Source organism: Grammomys surdaster, unplaced genomic scaffold, assembly GCF_004785775.1.
Source record: "Grammomys surdaster isolate TR1022 unplaced genomic scaffold, NIH_TR_1.0 126121, whole genome shotgun sequence".
Classification (NCBI taxonomy): Eukaryota; Metazoa; Chordata; class Mammalia; order Rodentia; family Muridae; genus Grammomys; species Grammomys surdaster.
In genome coordinates this window covers 878755-894311 of record NW_021620929.1, presented here as the reverse complement: position 1 = coordinate 894311, position 15557 = coordinate 878755, and the positions used below count along the sequence as shown (strand labels likewise).

Below are 15557 nucleotides of genomic sequence, written 5' to 3'. Positions count from 1 at the left end.
CTCATCTCCTGCAGTTGGATGTGCTACAACTCGGTTCTTCAAGAAAAAAAAAAAAGGAATAAAAATTAGAATATTTTATTACCTATGAGATAGACCCATGTTCACACGAGGTGACTGCAAGCTCCCGTAAAGAGACTGTGCTGCATATTGCTGGCAGAAATGCTACACACCACAGGCTCAGAAAGGTTTCCTAGAGCAGACACACAGATGAATGTAAGATACAAACGAAGCTAAGGTAGGCTTGGGCTCTGGCCGGGCCTCCATCCGTCATTCATGTCAGTTTGAAGTCTGCAGCCTGGGTGGCTTAGCGATAAGGACATGTACCTACTCAGTGCAGAAGGGGGGTTGTGCATGAGGGTGTTCCCTCGGTCAGGGCAGTGACAGGTTCAGTGATGGGATGAGCCTGCTCATTGTCCTTTGCCGTGCTTCCTCCAGGGGAGGTGGTGGAGGGCTGGAAGGATGCTGAGCCCTGAAACACTGGACTCCAGGCTGCCTCCCTGCTGCAGAGGGAGAGGGGGCTGGGTTGTGGTGCAGTCTGCAGAGAGAAGTGGAAAACAGTTTGGAGCCCCCAGAATAAGGAAAGCCACCTTTGTCTTCCCTGAAGCCTGGCACCTTCTTGCCACCCAAGGTGCTTTGCATCCACCTGGCAGTTTTAAGCCGTTGTAGCAAACATTACATAAAGACCTGAGGTATAAGGCTGACTAAGAAACACTCAGTTACAAATCCACTCTACACACTCAACTGTCCCAGAGGGGCCATGTTACCTTTACTTCATCTCCTGGAGGTCAAAAGAAATGTGACTAGAGGTGACATTCCTGCTGATGTGGGCCAGGCATGCCACTCCCTGAGGGGAGAGGTGGAGAGGGCCTTCTTCAATAAAACTATCCACAATCTACCCCTGAAATGCATCTGTACTCCACCATTTCCCTCAGCTGCACTGTTGAGCACCTAGCCCCTGGGGTACTTGCTGGTCAGTGTCACCCTCACAGCTAGGTTGGATAAGCACTGAGTTAGACACATCTCTTGGCCACTTCCACTGGACACTGCAGGCCCCCACCCTCTTCCCAGTCCTAGGGAAATCTCCTTCTGTCGCACGGCATGGGAAAACATATGGCTTTTTTCTTTCCTGGAGCCAGGAAGGCAGCCTGTACTTAGAACCTTCTAGAAGGCTAGAATAGCTTAAATGTTGAAGGAAAGAAAGTGCAGGCAGGGGAACAGAGCATGGAGGAAGCCCTTGCTGCTCTTAGGGACCCCCACAGGTGCTCCTAGTGGCTGTACTACCCCCCTCCACCTCTTTCCCAAGAGAGACTCTGAAGTTACATCCTCAGGAATCCTGTGTGTGTCACATGTCCCTCATAAGGCTATGGTCAGTGTGAGGCCACAGACTGTTCCCAGTAAAGCTTCTTAGGATTCCCTCTCAGAAGGCTACCCAGGCCAGGCCATAGCTAATCCTTCTAGAATTTTCCTTGGTAGCTCAAGGTTTATGCTTCTTGGATGCACAAAAAGGGCTCACATGGGCTCAGATATGACCATCTTGCTTTCCTATTTAAAACTCAAGCTTCTCCACTCAGCTTCTCAGGCTCCCTGTGACCGGCTCCCTGACTGTCTTTTCAGCTTTGATCCTCAACCTCCCTCTTTTCCCTGTCAGCGTGTGTTTCCAAATCTCACATCCTCCTCTCTCTTCTCCAGGGTGTTTGGTCCACTGTGACCGTGCGGCCTCCTCCCCCATCAGCTATCTCAGGCCTTCTGTGGTATTAGAGTGGAGTCAGATGTCCCTGAGCCCTGAGTCAAGAGTTCTGCTCTGTGCCTGGTGTGCGGCTTGTTGTTCTCAGAGCCTTGGGCTTCTCATCTGTAAGCTGGGTAGCCCACAGTGAAGAGCCAGCAAGAAGACAGGTATATAATACTGAGAGTAGAAATGATGTCCTGAGAGCTCAGTAAGAAGAACCATTCCTCCATTCACCATCTCTTCCTCGAACATCCCTCAGCTGATTAAGCAGAGCTTAGATTATTTAGCCAGAGAGGAGATGGGCAGCCAGACTGCCCATGAGGCCTTTGTGTGATACCATATAGAGGACACAAGTGACGGCCACAGTTGCTGGCGTTTACTATCTGTCAGGCACCCTGTGAAATGCATTAATCTGTTTCATCCCCAAATCCATTAATGGGAAGTTTGTATTTTATTTACCTGGCCAAGCCAAACTTACCAAAACCTATGATTATTTTTTCAATGTTAAAATGGAGCCAACATGATAGGCACTCTATAAAAATTGTCTTTGATTTTGAATGTTCCCTATGTCCTGGGCTAGTGATGAGCCCTAGGATTCTTCCTGGAGTTGAGGGGTAGCGGTCAGCTGCCAATCGGAGTCAGTCCTGATTCCTGTGGACCAACAATGCAGTGTCCTCTGCCATCGAGTGTGGTGTTTGGTGCTTCCCATTTACTCAGCTGAAGAGTATCCTTCAACAGATGGGCCTGCAACCCTGTATGAGAGATTCCTTCTTGCTTGTTAATTAATATAGAAGAACCAATCCACCATGGGCAGTACCTCCAAGAAGGTGGATCTGAGGTGTGTAAGAAAGCTGAACGGAAACCAGAGGAATCGGAGCCAGCGAGAATCAAGTTCCTGCCTTACAGGCCTGCCCTGACTTTGTTTGCTGTGTGCTGTGGCCTGGAAACGTAATCTGAGTAAACCCTTTCTCCCATGTTGATTTTGAACAGAGGGGTTTACCATAACAAGAAAAACAAATTAGAAGATAACACACACACACATGCACATGCATGCATGCACACACGCACACGTACACACACACACACACACACATACACACCAGAATATCTAGGAAACTGGTTGGGAAGGTAGAAGGTGGGGGCAGGGGACAACCAGCAAAGAGGTCAACAGCACCCACCTGCCTCCACCACAGATAGCAGCACAGAGTGAACCTCAGTGTCTGAGCTCTGCTGCTAGCCTACTGCACTGATCAGCAGTGTGGACCCAGGGCATGCTGGCATTTCCTCAGCTCTGGGAGCTGTTTCCTCTCCTTAAGAAGGATTTGCGGCCCCATGAGGAGAGCAACAATACCAACCAACCACAGCTCCCAGGGTCTAAACCACCAGCCTGGGAGCACTTAGGGAGGGGTCCAGGGCTTCAGCTGAATATGTAAGAGTGGAGGGCCCTGCTGGGCATAGGTGGAAGAAGAGAACCTTGACCTCATGAAGGCTGGACGCCCCAGGGGGTGGGAATTTTGAGGGTGGGGAGGTGGGAGTGGGGGGGTAGATAGAGGTTACATCCACAGAGAAGAAGGAGGAGGGGTGAAGGGATAGGGGGTTCCTGGGTTGGTGGGGGATGGGGTAAGGGGACAACATATTAAATATAAATAAAACATCCAATAAAAAAAAAAAGAAAAAAAAAGAAAAAAAAAGAAAAAAAAAGAAGCTTCTCCTCACAGCAGTCCCCAGAGGTCAGGCCCAGAAAAGAACACAGGTTTGTTCTCTCTGGGGCTGAGACAGATCCCTGTCTCAGGCACTCTGACCACCGCCTGAACTGGAAGGCTGCACACAGGCTTTTGGGAAGTCTTTCTGACCTCCCCTCCATCTGGCCTCACTCTCCAGTTCCTGTTGCTTCGTGACTGCGTGACTGTGTTGCGTGGTTACCTTTTATTTCCACAGACCGCAAAGCACCTGTTAGTCTATAAAATTTGCAGTAAATTTGGTAAGGAAAAATATTTAAAGCTATGACAGTGAATAATGTCTGTAAGTGTTCTAGGGTTTAAAACATATCCTTGGTTTACAGGTGGTGACAGCTAGGCCTGCTGGCCTGCGCATCCTAGCATGCATTCATCCATTTGAAAAATATTTATTGAGCAACTACAGGAACTGTGCACTGTAAGAATAGTTATGTGCCAAATAGGCATGGTTCCTGTACTCAATCAGACCACAGGGCAGGACTGGAAAGACAGAGGCCCAGTGGTTAAGAACCCTGCTGCTCTTGCAGAGGACCTGAGCTCTGTTTCCTGCACCTAAAAGGTGGCTCAGCACTACCTATAACTCCAGTTCCTGGGGAACCCTACACCCCCCTCTGGTCTCAGAGGGTACTGCATGCATGTGATGAACATATATTCACACAGGTTCACACTCATACACATAAATAAGAAAAAAAATCTAGCCAGGCCTAATAGCTTGTGACTTTAATCCTAGTACTCAGGAAGCAGAGGTAGGCGGATCTCTGAGTTCCAGGCTGGCTTGGTTTATAGATTGAGTTCCAGGACAATGGGAGCTACACAGAGAAACCCTGTCTCTAAACAATCAAACAAATAGAATATAATAAATAGATAAGTTAATAATCCTAAAACATTTTAAGAGTACAGGATAGAGGTGGAAAGTGAATTGGAAACAATAAAAAGCAAACTAAGTTTATGTGGCTAAAGTGGCAAAATACAAGGTGTCCTTTAGGAGAGGGAGCCCTGACGGATACTTCCACACAGATGTTCACAGCACCACTACTTACAAGAGCTCAAGGCTAGAAGTAAACCAGTCTCCATCAACAGCGAGAAAATAGAATGTGGAATGACTGCTGTTGTCAATAAGATGTTGTTCAGCCTTGTAAGAGGAAGGTGCTTTGGCCCCAACCACCAGAGCTCTGAACATGTGATGTTGAGATCAGCCAATCAGTGTACAGACAAAGATAGGTGTGCGTACTTCTAGTCCAAGCACTGGAGGGCCAGGACAGGAGAACAGTCAGTTCAAGGACATTTTGGGCTACATAGCAAGTTCCACACCAGTCTGGGCTATATGGCAGAACCTCTTCTCCAAAATAAAGACAAAACTGCGTTGTTCCACTTAAATGAAGTATCTAAAATAGTTGCATAAAGACAGAAAATGGAATGGCAACTGCTGCCAAGGTGGGGAAAGGGAGTGAGGAGGAGCTGCCTGGGGGGCTGATGATGATAAGATGAAGTTCTGCAGGTACAACATGGAGTATGCCAGCACACCCAGCCGCACTATGAGACAGTCATCATGGCAGACTATGTGTTAGGTAAGGCTATTTTTACCATCCTTTATATAAAAGGAGAGAGCAAGAGAAAGTAGGAAAGCGACGAGGGGAGAGAAGGAATGACAGAAAGAGGGAAGGATGAGCCAGACCTCCAGGGAGAAAAGTCTGTGCTACGTCCTGGATTCCCACATGAATGTGAACAAGTCTTCCTGTCTCTTGAGGTGTCCTGTAAGGTCCTCATGGGAACCCCCACACCTGCACATGGCACACACCGGATGAAGGTTATCTCTAGTTATCTCTAGAGCTAAATAAACAGCTATTAGAATAAGCAGAGTAAGCGGGGCTTTAAAGACCCAGCAGCTCCTGATCCTAAAGGAAGCCTGTGTGCTTGGTCCTGTCCTGTCTAAGTCAATTACATTTTCTAACACTGAAGTGACTTCCTGTTACCTAATGAGCACGCCTCAGCTGTCACAACTGACCATTCTTCCCCGAGATGCCACCTTCACCTGTCCCCAGGGACACCACTTATTTGACTTTCTTTTTCCCTCCCAAGTATCAACCTCTCAGCCTCCTCTGTGGGCTTTCCCTTGCCTGCCTGCCCTCTGTACTTCAAGGTACAATGGCCTCTTTTTCCCATCATTTTTGAGACCTCAGCCAGTCTTCTGGCATCCCTTACTACAAATGCATCCAGAACTGTCCTGTCTACACCCTGGCTATTCCCTCAGTCTGTATTCAATATTGTCTTCCTACTCAATGCTGTCACAGAGATGTCTAACTCAACAGTCTAATGGATGAGCCTAACATACACGAAATAAATAGCCTGTATGCAATGTCTTAGTTAGGGCTTCCATTGCTGTGAAGAGACACCAGGACCAAGGCAACTCTTATAAAGGACAATATTTAGCTGGGGCTGGTTTACAGGTTCAGAGGTTCAGTCCATTATCATCATCAAAGAGGGAACATGGCAGGATCCAGGCAGACACGGGGCTGGAGGAGCTGAAAGTTCTGTATTTTGATCCAAAGGCAGACAGGAGAAGACTGGTTCCCATGTTACTAGGAGGAGTGTCTCAAGGCCCACCCCCACAGTGACACACTTCTTCCAGCAAGGCCATACCCACTTCAACAAGGCCACACTTCCTAATAGTGCCACTCCTTGGGTGAAGTGTATTCAAACCACCACACCCAGCAATCAAGATTCCTGTTGCTTCAACAAAAACCCTAGTACAATTTTTATTTCTATTCCTCTCACATCTCACAGGCAACACACCAACAAGTCCTGCCTGGTCAGCCTTTACACGATACCCAGCATCTATTCATCCAGTCTTAGGACTGCCATATTGTTTCAAGCCCTGATAGCCAACCTGTGCTATTACTTGTACCAAATGAGGATTTTCCCTGTCTTTGACTTAAACTCACCTCTAAACAATTTATTTCCCAAATAACAACCAATGTGATCCTTCAAACCTGTAAGATTGTATCTCTCTGACCTACACCCATATGGCCTCTCCTCTCATGTAGGTTAAAGGACAAAGGTGTAATATGTCTACCACAGCTATACTACCTAGAGGGCAAGAGGGGCACTGAGGATGAGAGAGGAGAGGAAGGAGCCTCTCTCCTTCTCCTGAGCCTGTACCCAGGGGAGGCGAGAGCACACACGCCTTCCTTTCCATGAACATTCCTGTTACTCAGAATGGAAATTGTCATTATGTAAATGAGAGGCTTCCTGAGGTTATAAGTGAAGAGGAGACTATAAGATGGTCTATAAGATGAATAGCTAAAAAAGATTATAGCTAACCTTACGCTCCACCTCAAAGGTTTTGAGTGGGGAAAGTAGTCAAGCTCGTGTTTTGCAAGGACATAGTGGATCTTTTTTTTTTTTTAATGCTGTTTTAAAGTTCCCTGTTGCTCAGAACCCAAGGAATTTTACCATTCTGCAAAGAGTTCCTCCTACGCACGGAGCCACCCCAGCAACCAAGCCAGTATCGAGATTTCTCCCCAGCCCACACCCCACCCACACTCGCACACTTGCTTTACAGTCTGGAGCGATGCAGTGGTGAGAGTCTGTCAATTATGCACAGTTGATGTACGACTTCGCTATAAATTGAAAGAGGGCCCCAGCAACCATTTACTACAAAACCATTTCGCTTCCTTTAAGATCCAGGAATGTCACGAAAACACAGCATGCCCAGAGTCCCACACGGTGAAGACTTGTCTTGAATATCTCATATCTTTGCCCTAAACATTGAGGTGCAACCCTAGGCCACATATCAGACTGAAGCATTAAGACGAACAACCAGCCTTCTGCAATTCCTGACCTAGGTAGATAGCTAGCTGTTTCCTTGGGAGATTTCTTTTGTTCCCCAAATCCTCTGTGTTGTCTTTGGGTCCTGCATCTGTTTCCTCATTGTTGTGGTGGTGCTGATGGAGACTGTGATTACCTACTGACTTAGGCTGAGGTTTCTAACTGGGAGGAGAGAAGCTGTCTACAGCCTCCTGAGTGGGCTTGTTGGCTGACCAATCTCACTCCTGGGTTAAAACATGGTGAGCTAGGTTTGTTCTTGTTAGCTTCCCTACTAAGGAGTTGTTCAGGCTCCTGCCAGGAGTCTGTTCCCCAGCAGCCAGTAGGGACACTTTTACTCGACAGTTCTGTGAAATACAGCTTTGTATTTTTTGCAGCGCCTATGCAGCATGGTGTCTAGTGCCACTAATTCACCTTCCCTAAGAAAGAGCATCCTGGATCTTATCGTGGTAGGGGAGTGACATGTGCTCGGAGTCCCTGGCAGGGTGATGGAGTGATGTCGGAATGGTGTCAATACTGATGGAGGTGATATTGTTGGGGTCAGCAGCCATGATGGCTTTGGTGACCGAAGTGGTGGTAAGCTGGTAGTAGTGATGCTGGTGATGGTGGTGGTGGTACAGCTGCTGCTGCTGGAGGTAGAGCTGCTGGTGGTCTTGGGCCTCGAACCTGCCGCCATTTTGGCTGAGCTGGTAGCAGTGGTGGTCAGCGGTGCTGTTGGCTGCAGTGGTGACTGTGATGTCCTGTGGCTGCTGCTGCTACTGCTGCTGCTGGTACCTCCTGCTCCTTCCACCTTCCCTTCCGTCTTCTACTCCTCACCCCACGACACAACCATTGGCACTCCTAACTCCTGCCAAATTCTGGACAACTCTAGCTTTTCTCTTAGGGGTTAGGTGACTGCTTCCTGCAGTCGGCAAACATTACTATTCATCCATCTCCTTTCCCTTTTACAGAAGTTACCTGATGTAGCTACACCTCCATGCTCTTTGTCTTACTACATGTGTCTCTGCTTCTCTCCCATAATTTCTCCCATAATTTCTGTGGGGTTTAGGGAAGAAGCAGGTTTTTAAATAGACGTTCCCCACCGCCTTTGGAAGAAGGCTTTGTTTCTTACATCGTCTTTTCAGATTTCTTCTTTGTATTTGATTTTCTATATAAAGAGTAGGACCCACCCCATGTGTCCTGGGCAAGCTTGCATCCTGGGTCTCCATTTCTCAAGATCTGAAGAGTCTGGGGCTCTTCAAGTTTTGAGAAGTTTTTAAAAGAATAGAGTTTTTATTTTTTAAACAAAACCATGCTTAAGCAAAATTTTGGGAAATTAAAACCAACTTCAACCATTTACATTTCCCAAATTCTTGTTTTCAATACTGAAAACAAGACACCAAGCAATATAATTGTGTGCTGTTCACAAGATAATTACAGGATTTATTAAATATATTAATTCATAATACATAGGCAGAGTAGCACAGTAATGAGATGCAGGGCTGAACCAGGGTGAACCTAAGTGTTCTTTGCATTTCGTTTCAACTCATTTAGATGCAGCATTAGCCTTCAGAGTCATGATTTCCATAATGACAGTGGCCCTGCACATGTGCCACCTGAGCTCACGTGCCTCGCCTCAGCCGGCTCCAGACAGCATGATCCAGCTTCCCATTGGCAGTAAGAACTTAAGTTGCTTGCCTGTGAGAGAGGCAGTGCCGTGTGCAAAGGCCTGGTCTGCAGCATGCTTGCTTTCAGCAGCCACTTCCTGCAACAGAGACAAGCTTTGCCCATGAACATGTCTTGGGACTGACTGTCTTCTTGGGCCCTGACAAGAAGACAGAAAGGGGATTAAATGACTGTCTTAGTTACGGTTTCATTGCTGTGAAGGGACACCATGACCAAGACAACTCTTATAAAGGAAAAAAATTTAATTGGGTTGGCTTACGCTTTCATAGGTTCAGTCCATTATCACCATGGTGAGGAGCATGGTAGCATGCAGGCAGACATGGCACTAGAGGAGCTGAGAGTTCTGCATCTTGAAAGCAGCCAGAAGGAGACTCAGATTCCACACTGGGCAGAGCTTGAGCATAGGAGACCTCAAAGCCCTTCCCACAGTGATGCACTTCCTCCAACAAGGACACACCTGCTCAAACAAAGCCACACTTCCTAACAGTGCCACTCCTTATGGCTAAGCATTCACACACATGAGTCTATGTGGGCCAAACCTATTCAAACCACCACAATACCAAGATGGCTTCTCTTTCTTTAAGACACTTAGGGCTACTGGGAATCCCACAAAGCTTCAAAACCTGGCTGGATATCTCTCTTTGCAGCATACTCTAATGCTTAAAGAAATACAAAAGGGGAAAATCCGCCCGCTTGCTCAAGAGAAAAATATCAGGTTTTGTTTTGCCACATTTTCTCCCTCTCAGTATTGTCACAGGTGTGCAAGTAACCCTTGCACTCACGGGGCCAGGGTGAGGGTGGTGTGGGGAAGGCGTGTGAGAGAGCTCACACTCACCCACATGGGGTGGGGGGGAGAGCATGTGAGAGAGCTTGAAATAAAGCAATTCGATCTGATCAGACTTGGATTCACATCTCCTCTCTTCCCTTTAACAAGTGCATGAGCTTAGACCGACTTGAACTTTTGACAGATCCTCAGAGCTCCAGTTTTCATGAATACAACCAGAATAACAATGGTATCGATTGCGTATATTATTTCAGGATAAAATAATGTGAAATAATACATGCAGAATTATGCTGGTCACAACTGTCTAGTGGGTGTTCAGTGAACAGTAGCCGAACGAACTCCTGCCCTTGACTTCCTGAATTTAGCAAGTCTTTAGTAAGTGCCAGGCAGCTGGGAACAGATGTGGACAGAGCCAGATGTGGACATGTTCACCACTGAGTGCTGTGTACTAAGGACTCCATCTCAGAAGACCAGCAGCTGTGAGGCCTGAACAGGCCTGGATCATGAGGGCAGATGGACGGGATCTGGCTGACAGAAGTCAAGGGGGTTTTTGAGAACTTGAAGAAAGAAGAGTTGGTACTCTCCGCTTTTTAACAGAACATCACAGGCCAAGCACCCTTGATGCTTGGGACTGCCTAATTTTCTTATCACTCCTAATGGGCTGCGTGGCATCATCGGGCTCCCAGGTGTTGTGATTTCCCTCAGCCTTCCCTGTCATTTGATTTCTCAGCTATCAATTTAGAGCAATCACAGGCATCACTACAACAAACATACACCTGATGTTCTTCCTTTCAGGAATTACTTCCGGGTCATCCAGTCTGGGTCAAGGGCTATGAGCACTCTTGGCAGCTCCCTGCCAAGCTCTTGTCAATGGGTTCACACACCAGGTGTTGTGACTTGATGTAGTTTGTCAGGATAGGCCAAAGTACAACTTCACCGTTGTTCAGTTTTGACTTACTTTGATGTGTTGTCTGACGGGGAGACTGCCCAGTCACTAGGCAGGAGGGGAGAAGGAAACTTATCTCCCGGGAAACGGTCAAGGGGTGGCCTGAAGTACCAGGCCTACAAGCAGACACCAAGTGTGGCTATGGTGCTGTTTGTACCTTGTCCACAGTTAACTGCACGGGTAGTTAACAGAGTAATAATCACCACTGAGCATGCGCAGGGAAATCATCATTTCTTACCATGGCTGTTTTCTCTTTTCAAAAGGATGGCAACTTTTTAAGCAAGGATCCTTTGCCAACATCATGATATTATTTGTTGGTCTTCCATTTTAGAGTGGTCTGGTTGGGTTCGTTGATTTGTTGTTATTTGGCTATAATCTATTGTCTTAGTGCATTTCTTGTTGATGTGAGTAAATCCCTGAGACTGAGTGATTTATAAAGAAAAAAAGTTCATTTGGCTCATGCTTCTGGGGGTTGCAAGTCTAGCAGCCTGCCACCAGCACCTACTTAACAAGTAGGGAGCCCTTCTTCCTGGTGCGGTAACAGAAATCAGACAGGTATCCCAACCCAGGTGTGTCTTCCTGCACTTGGCCATCATGGGTCCACCCTCATGACCTCACCTACTCCCAGTCATCTCACAGGTGACACCTGCAGACACCGTGAGTGTGTGTGGCATACATTACATTTCCACCACATGACTGCGGGGCAGGGCAAGGTGGGGGGACACATTCAAACCACAGCATTCATGGAGCTCACCCCAGGAGTGGAGGGAGAGAGGGACAAAAGAGACACAGAGAGAGACACAGAGACAGACAGAGAGACAGACACAGACAGTGAGAGAACCTGGGAGAAGTTCTGAGCTAGGTGAGGGGAGGGGAAAGGCTCTACTCTTCTTGTGTGCCCCAACCCCTCCCCCCACACACACACACCTCATGGCTGTTCTTCAGAGAAGATGGTGGCAGGATGACAAGGCCAACCAGGCACACAGGATCTGGCTTTTCCAGCTCTAGGGATGGAGACTCTGGAAGAGAGTATGGCAGAAGCATCAGGGAGGGGCTGAGAACATGGCCCTGGCAGGGCAGAAAGCTGGTGCCAGCTGCCCAAGACCATGGTTCAGGGTTACAGCACAGCGTTTGCAGGAGGAAGAAGCCAGCGAGGGCAACGGTGCACAGCGTGAGAGAGCTGCAGCTCCTTGGGCTCCAGCGTGGGACGCCGAGTGGCTGTGGGATGCCGAGTGGCTGAGAAAGGCTATCGTGAGTAGATTTGAGAACTGTGGATTTCAGCAATGGGTGGCCACACCAAGCATCAAAGCCAGATGACACCAACCACCCTTGGGCAGATGCAGTCTGGGTGCCAGAGTAGACCAGGCAGTCCACAACATGAAGAATGCGGCAGAATCATGACCTCAGTTCCTGTCCATCTTAAACACCAGCTGCTACTGTATGCTGCCCATGCCCATTTACCACAATGACAAGGAAATGATGGATTGTGGGTACTGTATGAAGAAGAGAGGTTCATTTAGTTCTCAGTGTAGAGGCTGAAAGTCTGAACGACATGGCTCTGACAACAGCCTCTCCGGCTGTGTCCTATCATTGTGACAGCTATGAGACCCACATGACAGACAGAAGGACAGCTCTCTGGGCCAGTCACTCTCACAAGAACTATCAAAACACCACAAAACACCCTCACTTCCTTCTGACAACCTCCCAGCCCCTACCTTCTAATGTCCTCATTCTGGGGACCAGGCTTTTAATACAAGGACCCTTAGGGTACAGTCTGATTACACCTAAACCATAGCAATGTTTGCATCACAGAGAGGAAAGAATATGAAATCCCTGGGGACTTGGGAAGGAGGGAGAAAGCAACAGAGATGGGAAAGGGATGACTTAAGAGGAAGCAAGACAGTGGGTGGCAGTGTACAGGGAAGTGGTTCCTCTTCCTTTACCCTCCCCCAACCCTCACATCATCAGTTGAAGCCACTCTGCTCATGAACATGCTTTGTGGAAAATAAAGCCCAGATCCAGTCCCGAACTGCTGTGGGGTAGACTAGGGGTGACCACATGGCAGCTGGGAACCCTGAGGTAGTGTCCTATAGAACCCACCAAAGGCTGTGTCACACAGTTGCTTAGGACACACCCATCCCTTTGAGTTAGTGTCCTGAAGCAGTCATGGCAGGGCTCCAGCAATAAACAGCCTCCATCCACCTCTCTCTTTGCCCACGTTGGAGCCAGTGTTATTAGGAAAGCCATTTGATTTCACAACCTTCTTCCTGTGGTCAGAGTAGCACAGAATAGCTAGGGTACCGAGTACCTGGGACCATTCTGCCATGTGGACAAGGGAATAGCGCAGCAGCATCCTGCACAGGTGTGGGCTAGCTGGTGCCAACACTAGAGGTGGTGCTGCTGGGTGTGATGTCCAGGGTTGGCTTTCTGCTGTTGCCACAGCTGCTGTTCCCTAGCAACAGCAGCAGGCCCGGCTTTGCTGGTGGATACGTGAGCTGGAGGTAATTACCTGCCACTGATATTTCCTCTAGCAATCCCTTAAGGTGATGTGATAGGGCTTTGACCAGTGGGGCTTAAGAGAGAGAGTTCTGTGAGAGCTTCCGGGGAAGTTTTGGTTTACCTCATTTTAAAAACTAACTAGTCCCACTCTGGTAACATGCCCCTCTTCAACCTGCCTGGATCTGGTGCTAAGAGGACACTGAAGGCTTTGCTGTTTGCCAGGAACCTTACAAACCCAGGCAGCATCCTACCCACAAGCCTCATTCCCAGCCTGGCATTTCTTGCGTTTTATTCTGAGACAGGGTCTCACTGATCTGTTCTGGTTAGTCTTGTACTATAACCCAGGCTGACATTGAACATGCTATTCTTCAGCCTCACCCTCCTGAGTAGCAATGGTTACTCATGCCACCGGGCAGCCCTGGCTGGTATCATGTGACTCTGAGAGATAGATATGAGGAAAGAGGCCAAGGGAATCTGAGTCAGCGGCCTGGCATTTGTAAGCCTCTGAAGCAAGGCTACCAGCTACCCGCTCTAGACTCTGGCTATAAATGAAGTTATGTATCTATCAGCTACCTGCAGCCAAAGACATTCCTAACAGATCCAGCACTGAGCTGCTCAAGGAGTGAGAGGCCCAAGAAGACACGGAGGCTCCACAGCTAGCAGGCCCTGCAAAATCATATGCTATCCATTTTGGTTCACCCAAAGCATCCTGACAACATCATCCCTCAGAGATGACTCAAGGAACCACCCCCCCTGTGCTCCTCAGAGCTCAGCTGATTCGAAAGAAATGAGATCACAGTAGTATTCGAACAAGTATCCAGAATGTGGTTTCCATAGAAACCGACAATGACGAAACAGCAATGGAGGAAAGGAGGCAGTTGAACTAAGCCAGTTTACTCCCACCTGGTTCCCAAGGATTCCAAGGGCCTCTGCTCACCTAATCTAATCTGTCCCTGTCTTGCTGCATCTTTCCCCGAGGCCCAAGGTGACTCTTGCATGAGCTTCCTGCAAGTGACAATCAATTCTTAGTTACCCTGTTAGCCCCGGTGCCCAGCTGGAGCCTGGCATGGGTTAGGAGCCCAATCTGGAATGGGAGGTTCCAAAAAATGGATGCAGTTCCTGAAAGCAAGAACAGAGGTGTGGGTTTTCAAGACTGAGCTATCAGTCTTCAGTAGAGCTGAAGATGAGACGGAACTGCACGGGCGAGCAGCTGCCACTTGGGTTCTAGGATCCTGTGACGGCCTTGAGTAGTTTCAAGACAGCCTTCCAGCTCTGTGGTTGGTCCCTCTTGGGTTCCCCTTCCACAGTGTGGGGCTAACTCTGCTGATTTCACTGGACGGATCCATTGTCATCAGTGGGGTCTGCTTCTTATACCGCATGAGGAACGGGGATTGTGATATTCCTGCCTTTGTGTCTGAAGACTACAGTCTTCTCTCTCTCTCCACCAAGGCTTGTCACACACTTCTGGCCTCACCCCAGCATCTGACCCAGTTAATCTGGGATGTGGCCAGGGAGACATTTCTAGCAGGCAGTGACTGAGCAGGGGATACACAGAGCAGATACTTTGTACTTTGTAAAAGGCATTGATGAGGAAAAGAAAGGCGAAGAGAATCACAACAAAATCCCCAAGAAAATCCAACTACTTAGAGGTTATTCAAAGCATACTAAGGCTTATGCCACAGGTGGAGGAACAGATCCAGAACCCCCTTGTTTTCCAGCCGCCCTGTGAAGACAGCTGAACACACTGTGTGCTGAACAAAACATCTGTCTAGCTTTAGCTTCAGAAAATGAGACCAAACTTTCCAACAAAATTGTCTTGATGAGGTTTCCAAATGCCCGCTCCTTAGGCATTCAAACTTAGGGAAGTTTGAAGGAGATGGAAAACTGGGCACCTGTTCTGTTATTCCCCAACTCCAGCCAGCTCAGCTATTTACCCCAAGAGAGCATATGAATATTCTCACTTCCTATATTTGCTGGGACCCAGCAGCCTTATTCTATTTTTTTTAAAAAAAATTATTACTATTATTTGGGTTTTTGAGATACTTACGGTATAGCTCTGGCTAGCTTTGAACTCAGAGATCTTCCTGCCTCTGCCTCTGAGTGCTGAGATTGAGTGCTCAGCCTCGACAGCCTTGTTGTAAAGGTGCAGTAGCCAACACAGTATTCAGAAAAGTGGCCAGACAAATGGAGCTAGCCCGTGAGTATGAAAACACCAGTTTGTCCCAACCCTGAACATTGAGACATGTGGGGGTTGGGGGAGTTTCTATCAGCCAGGCTCAAGAGCCAGGCTAACTCAGCAGCAAGGCTGTGCTTCCCACTCTGGTTTAAAAAAAAAAAAAAATCAAAGCAGGTCACATGACTGTGGGTAGCCAGGGA

General features: G+C 48.0%; 1 long non-coding RNA gene across 2 annotated transcripts; it reads right to left on the bottom strand.

Moving 5' to 3' along the window:
- Positions 1 to 513: 513 nt before the first annotated feature.
- LOC114611730 lies at positions 514 to 15486 on the bottom strand. Of its 2 annotated transcripts, none has more exons than XR_003709884.1 (3): positions 15229 to 15486; positions 11610 to 11701; positions 514 to 535 (listed from the first exon to the last, which is right to left on the bottom strand). It is a non-coding gene; the product is annotated as an uncharacterized LOC114611730 (long non-coding RNA). The 2 variants fall into 2 exon arrangements; XR_003709883.1 differs by lacking the exon at positions 514 to 535 and adding an exon at positions 8676 to 9031.
- Positions 15487 to 15557: the final 71 nt, after the last annotated feature.